The sequence below is a fragment of the Ceratosolen solmsi genome, unplaced genomic scaffold (genome assembly GCF_000503995.2).
Source record: "Ceratosolen solmsi marchali unplaced genomic scaffold, CerSol_1.0 scaffold1, whole genome shotgun sequence".
Classification (NCBI taxonomy): domain Eukaryota; kingdom Metazoa; phylum Arthropoda; class Insecta; order Hymenoptera; family Agaonidae; genus Ceratosolen; species Ceratosolen solmsi.
In genome coordinates, this window is record NW_011948415.1 from 14,379,308 (window position 1) to 14,386,808 (window position 7,501).

Consider the following 7,501-nt stretch of genomic DNA (forward strand, 5'->3'; position numbering starts at 1 on the left):
CGACTGTTTTTCTTCTTCATTTTTTATTCCTTGCCACCTTCTCTTCACTTTGGCCTGAATATTAGCCACGCTATTGTGCTTCACCCATCTTCTTCCAATATAAAATATTTCACCAATATAATATAAAAGATGTTGTTTTATCGAGAAAATGCCAAATGTCCAATGTAATGACAATAAGTTAATTAGCATAATATGCTTTGTTTGTTTACAGGAACAAGGCAACGAGCATTTCCGGAAAATTTGTTTGCTGGCTTTATCGCATAGATGATTGCAATTTTGAAAACAACCTTCTAAGTAATAGGCTACGATTGTTTTATATAAATGTTATGAAAATCGCTGACATAACAATGCTTTATATTTCTAAAATATTTTTCAAATTCCGACTCGCTGCTGCTGGCCTGTAAAATTGTCGTGCCTACTCACTACTCGACATTAATACTTATCGCTTCGCTTCAACAGCCCCGTACCCCCGTAATAATTTATTACATCGTAACAAATTATACAATTGGCTGCGATAATATAAGCTTAATGGCCAATTTATTGTATTTTCATGTATTATTATATACCAATAAAATTCGTAAACATAAAGTTTTTGCTTAAAAATAACAAGATGTACTTGTTGTGGAGGTGCACGTTTCTCCTAGACGTAAAATTATTTGCGTATAATTTTAATTCATTGGTATCGACATTTAAGCCAGATACCCTTTTAATGTAAATGCTTTCGGCAATTGATTGAAGTATTGACAACGAAGGAACATTAACCGACATATATTAAAGCTTCTCTCGCCTATTAAGTCAGATACCACGTATACATATATATATATTTTTTTTTTATTTTGCTACTCGATGCTACTACGTCGCTGTCTTACAAAATTAAAAGTTTTAAATTTCAAAATTTATTTTAACAATTCTTGCTCGACGTACGCTATTTCAAAATTACGCCACTTAATACTTTTCGATATTTTCACGAATGAATTTTATAAATAGCTACTACAATACAATTATTAAGTATTAATTACATTGAATTTCAAACCTTTTCGAGCACGACGATCAAAATAAACACTGACGGTTTAAAGCGTCATGTAACCTTTTTATAATATCATATTTATTTTTATAACTACAATTATCTGTAATCGCTAGTGTATATTTAAGTGTTACAGCTAACACGTTTTTCTAACATTTAAATGTTGTTTAAATGTTGAAGCATCTGTGGTTGGGCTAATTTCAGTAATTTAATCTTTTGCCTTATACTTGACAACATCTAGTCACACATGCATACAGCTGCGCATGTGTATATGTATGCTCTTCGATCGACGTTTTTACTAAGTAGGTAAGTATTATGCTCATAAAAGAATGATGAGCTGAGCGATGATAATACTCGCAAATACAATAAGGATTTTCTTTAAATTTTAAGTTTCGTTGATATACGCATGTCTTATTTATAAAAATTTACGAAAGATTATTCTAATCTACCAATAAGAACAAATAGCTTTATTTTATTAATTACGAATCAGTAGACGTATAAAAATAGTTTGAATCATATAAAATTGTACATATACGCATATCAAGTTTATAATAATCTTTTATAGAGAGTAAATTGGCTGGATTGGGCCGACTTTATTATAATAATGAAATTACAAATTTCTTATTATGTAAATAATTTTATGTATTTTAATAGATACATGGATTTTCGTAAATTTTTGCGTGTATCGTAGAATATCGTTGATTGAATCATTTAATCACGATATTGTCAACAATTAATAACGTATAATCTCCACGAAATATGCATATTCCGAACAAGATTAACACTAGTATTTTTTAAGATACTTTTTGTATGCAAACGCACGCGCGCGTATATGAATCTCAGATTAACCGAAGATCTAAAATTTTAAGATCCAAAATTATTCGTAAAAAAATCCGTACTATTCAATAGAGACGGAGAACAATATTGTCGAATAATTATCTTAGAGATGCTTTCGATCAATATATATGCTTGCAATAAAGTAAGACACGTAATACGTGAAGTTTTTTGCGTGTGATCCACTTCTTGTAATTTGGCATTGAGTCGAGAACGCGATCGACTGTCACGGAGCCGCTGCAAGGAAAAAAAAAAAAAAAAGAAAATGAAGAAAAAAAAAAGAGTCAAAATCTGCCCCAGTTTCACGGATCTGCGGCGCACTTGAGGGCCGCTCAGCTCGGCGAAGCCTTTTCACAACGAAGGAGCGCACTTCGCTGAGTCTTCGTGATCGTGCGGCAAAGGGGCGAGGGGAGAACGAGGAGAGCAGTGAGGGAGGGAGAAAAAATAGCGACCCAGAAACGTCGATCGGGCGCGTACGTTGACTACCTTTGCGGAGTAAACAAACGGCCGAGAGGCGGCGATAAACGTTTTGAAAATGATGTATAGGAGGCAGGCGCCGCGGCGCCAGGCAACGAATTAACTAATCAATTTGCCAATTACAGGCCGATCCTTTTGAGCGCACAGTTGTCGCCGCAGCCCTCACCCCCCTCCAGATCACCGGTCCCAGACGCGTCGTATGCTAAACTACTTGCGACGATCGTATTGGCGGCTTTGAATTTCCCGCGCAATTCCCATATCCCCGGCGAGTGCCGCCGGCACTATTTCTTGATTCTGCCTGGCTAACGAAGCGGCGCCTGCTTGTTATTTATTTATAAAATGCTGTCGCTAAAGATGAACCTCGTTTTGGCTCTAAGTCAAACATTATTCTTCTAATTACAACGACTATGAGTATCTTTTTCCTTCGGGCATTGCTGGTAATTATCGGCTACAACTGCTCATGTATCGCATCTCTGTGAAATTATTAATATTCGCGATTGTTTATTAAAACTTGCACGATCGTACGTCGCATCACATCGTAGGAGAATAGAAATAATGGGAGGGAGTGACGATATAAAGTACCCCTTTACTACTCTGCTTGAGATAATTGAAAATATTTACATAAGAATGACTGAATCCGGCTACTTTATTCAATTTCAATATATTATTGGCATGTTTTTACTTAAAACTGTATTATTGAAAAACTCGATTTTATTAAATAACGCACTTGTGCGCTGAAAGATGTATTTAACATCGTTTAATGTGAACGAGTGAACTATGTTTCGGTATAAATATCTTTTGCTCGCTAGTTGACCTAATTTTTACGTACGAAAATAAATTTGAATTAAATGTAAAGTTTTTGCAGATTATTGCCTACTTCTTTTATTTTACAAACTTGAATTTGTTAGGCGAAGAATTTTAAAATAAATAATGGCAATAGTGACACATTTAAATTAAAAAATCTTCTTTCACACATAACGTAATTATTGTAGTCGTTCAATTATTGTAAATACAAGTGTAACGCAGTCTAAAGCCACATAAACAAATAAATATTTATTAACGATATTTAAAACATAAAATTTTAACTAATTAAACTAATTATAAAGTCTTGTGTGTATATATATATATATATATATATATATATCATTTTCACTTAAAATTCACGGTTAATATTGTTGCAAAAATATCTCTAAACAACATCTGTCTGTGCTGGTAAATTTGATCAAACATTTCTTTAGAAATTGTATATTTATAGATCGTTATTTTAGTAGGCATTGGAAATGTTGATAATATGTTATTATAGCAATAGACCTTGTTAATAGGGTAAAATAGATTTTTCAACGGAGTCTCGAAGGACAATGAAAGGCAATTTTAAAGATTAGAAATAAAACTACACTCCACATGTTTGCAATTGAGGTAAAAGAAAGTGAAAAGGGCTTACTTAATACGTAAAATAATTAACTTTGAAGCATCTAAAGGTACAATTAATGATCTATTTTACAACAGAATTTATAAACAATTTGCGAAAATACTAGTTTTTTTTCTTCGAAGAATATTAGTGATAGATTTAAACTTTACATTATATAGTTAAATAAAAATTATGCATAGCGTATTTATACTTATATATCTTTGTTTTTCTATTGTTATTATTTATTACATTATTGCACAAATTATGTAAATATAAGCTTTCAAAGATATTAAGTAAATAAATGCAGAGAAAAACAAATATTACATTGAATTTATGTTATACTATTATTTTAACGTATATTTATTTTACTTATGTATGAGAGACGATTATTCTAAATTTATTGATTACTGTTTACATCATGAAGAATATCTAAGGTTGATATTAAATCCAAATAATTAAAGTAATAAATTTTCTTTTTGCTTTTATTGCATTATTATACTTTTATATTGTATTATAATTTTATGTCTTATAGAAAATTTTTTTGAGCAATGAAATTGTCAGTTTTGTTAATTATGTTAGTAAATTTAAATAATTTAGTGAAATAAGGAATATTGCATTATTTAAAAGCAATATTAGGTTAAAATTGAAAGACGATACATTGGATTATTTATTGATTGAATTTTTTAGAATTTGAGAAGAAAGGTGAAAAATTAATTTGATTTTTCTTTATCGCATATTTTTACCTTAATGTTAAATATTTTAATATAAGTTCAAATTTTATATATAAAATTTATTATTTTAATTCTTTAACAATAGTATAATAATATAAAGTTTAATTGATACATAATAATGTAATTTATAAGTAAATAACTTGTAAATATTACAATAAAAAAATATATAAATAAAAAATAAAAAAATACATTAGCAGATATATTTGGAATAGAAATAACATTTTAAGATACGTAGATTGGATAAATATCAATTATCACGTAATAAATTTTTATTCTTTCATTAAACAAGAATTATTCTAATGAGCTGTAAATGAATTTATACGAAAAATTTTTTAAATTTCATTCACAATTATATTTCCTCGTTTTTAAATATTTTAAAAAGCACGCAAATGTAAATTTACAACTCCTATTGTAACTAATCTTTTATACTATTTCACATTAATTTTCAGTACGTCTGTTTTTTTTTTTTAAGGAACAGGTGTAGTTAACAAGTCAATTTCACATTTTAACATGAATATTATCTTTATTAAAATATAGATTATGTGCGGGTAAATAAAAATTTATCTATTTTATCGTTAAAAAAACTACTACTTATCTATGTGTAAAAAATCATTTTTGTTCCGTGAAAGATGTTGATTTAAAGTTTTTCCCTACGAATTTTCATTAATCAAACATTACAATGAATTTATTCAGTCAATAAGATAGTCAATAAAATATTACGTGAATAATATTCTTTTATTGGTGTAAATAAAATGAGAGTACAATTTTTTTTTTTTTTTTTTTTTTTTTTTTTACAATCTACAAAGTTTGCTTGATAACTTATGTTAATTACAAAAATACTTCAAAATTTATTATTACATAAATAATATAATTGAGCTGTGCTAGATTATTTGAGAATAATTCGTAAAAAAACGTAAATCGATATATGCACTTCAGTTTCTTGAAAGTAGGCATTATAAAGTTCTACGCGACTACTTCAAAAATGCTCGAACATATATTGTTTATTTGGGCTCTCCTAAACATACGGAAATGTTAAAAAGATGTAAGAGATACGCTCGATAAAACTGAATAGGACGCAGTTATTGTATTTTTTAATTTTTTTGTTTATGTAAAAGATATTTTACGTTACATACTCATTAAATATCTTAATAATTGTGAATACTTTAAATAATGTTTTACTAAAATTTCGGAATTGAATTATTAACTTAAAATACGTGAAATTCAAGCGACTCTCGAATTCTATTCGCCCAATCTGCATTATTTTATTTATGCAATGTAACAGATATCTGCAATTATAAAACTTATTTAAAAGCTATTCATCATATATCTCGTTCGGTAAAACATCGAATTTTAACATAATACAATAGAATCGAGATATTCAGTCTGTATGTATAAACATTATTTATGTCGATTTTATGTTAATATGTATTTCAATTTTTTAACGGGAAAAAAGAAATTGATAATTATTGTGTACCGACAGTCGTATTTAATGAACAATATTTTTAAGCAAGCGATGAATTACATTCGACAATAACAATGATAGTATAACAATAATAGTAATAACGATGATAATAGTAATGATGCTAACAATAACGACGTCAATAATTATTTCTCTAAAAAGTTAAAGTGCGGCTTTGCAAGGAAATTTAAAAATAAATAATTCAGTTTCCTGATGACCGTAAAGGAGAGAAAGGAAAATATATTGATACGTGAACAATGACACATGTTTCAAATCACTGATAAGAGCCTTCAATCTCGTCGATACAAATTTTATATTATAAATGTACGATGATATTGTTTACTAGTAAATGTACAATTTACGATACTACGGGCTACGAGAATGGAAATAAATAAATATACAGATGGTGGTCGTTAATGGTGGCGTTGGCGTGTGGGGGGGGGGGTTTGGCGGCAGGAGGAGCAACAAGAGGTTTGACTCTACGATAAATGAAATTCACTTATTTGCTTTATCAGGGCTCTGCTCGTTTATATGAGGGCTTACGCGTGCCTTTCTTTATCTTGGAGAGATTTGCCTGATTCCCGAGACGTATATATTGTATTTTTCCACGCTTTCCTTGTGCATATTGACAAACGAACATTTGTTGGATTAAGAATGTAGGCCCGATTGTTTTTCGTTGGACGCCATTTTGCTGGAGATCACTACGATCGCTTGATATTTTTCCTTCGTGTCAAGTTTCTCCCGCGCAATACTCACATGCAAAGTATAAGGTTATTTTGCAATCGTTATCGACGAAGCTTATTTATAGAAGATGATTAACCAATGCTTATCGAATCCTCAATTAATCGCTTGTGACGCGCCCAATGATGGATTAGGAAAGGTTAATCCAAGATTATTATATTGATATCAATTGTAGAACGATCAAAATTATCAAATTTTCCTATCTCAATCGCTATTTTTAACCATTATATTTTGTTTCTAAATTTCTGTTTCTAAATATTATTTCACGCCAACTGCAAGTGTCACTTTTGCTTTGTAATCAGCCGCAAAGATGACGTAAAATAGTTGAATAAATATGATAAATACAACGCAATTACGTAGGTAAGAATTTTCTTTGACGTGGTGGACGATAATTTGATGCTCGAAATCTCGTGTATTATATTCACGACTAAACATCTAGTCGGTAGTTTATTTTATTTTATTTTATTTATTTATTTATTTATTTATTTTTTTTTTTTTTTTTTTTTTTTTTTTTTAACAAACCTCATGAAATTTTAACTTCTTATTCTATCGTTTGCTTCAATTACATTTTTCTGATTTATATATTTCTCTCTTTGTCCCTATTTAGTCATCTAACGACGAATCAATCTTACCTTATATTAATTAACGTTCATATTCTGATATTCGATTAAAACGATTATTCAATTAGAAAAAGGCGAGGGATAAAAAAAGCAATCGATAAGAACAAAATTCAGTACAGGTAAAAGCAACTTTATACGTATGCCGGATACTTATTACAAACATAGCGTGCGCACAAAGAAATTACAAGTTACATTTCTCTTTGCAAA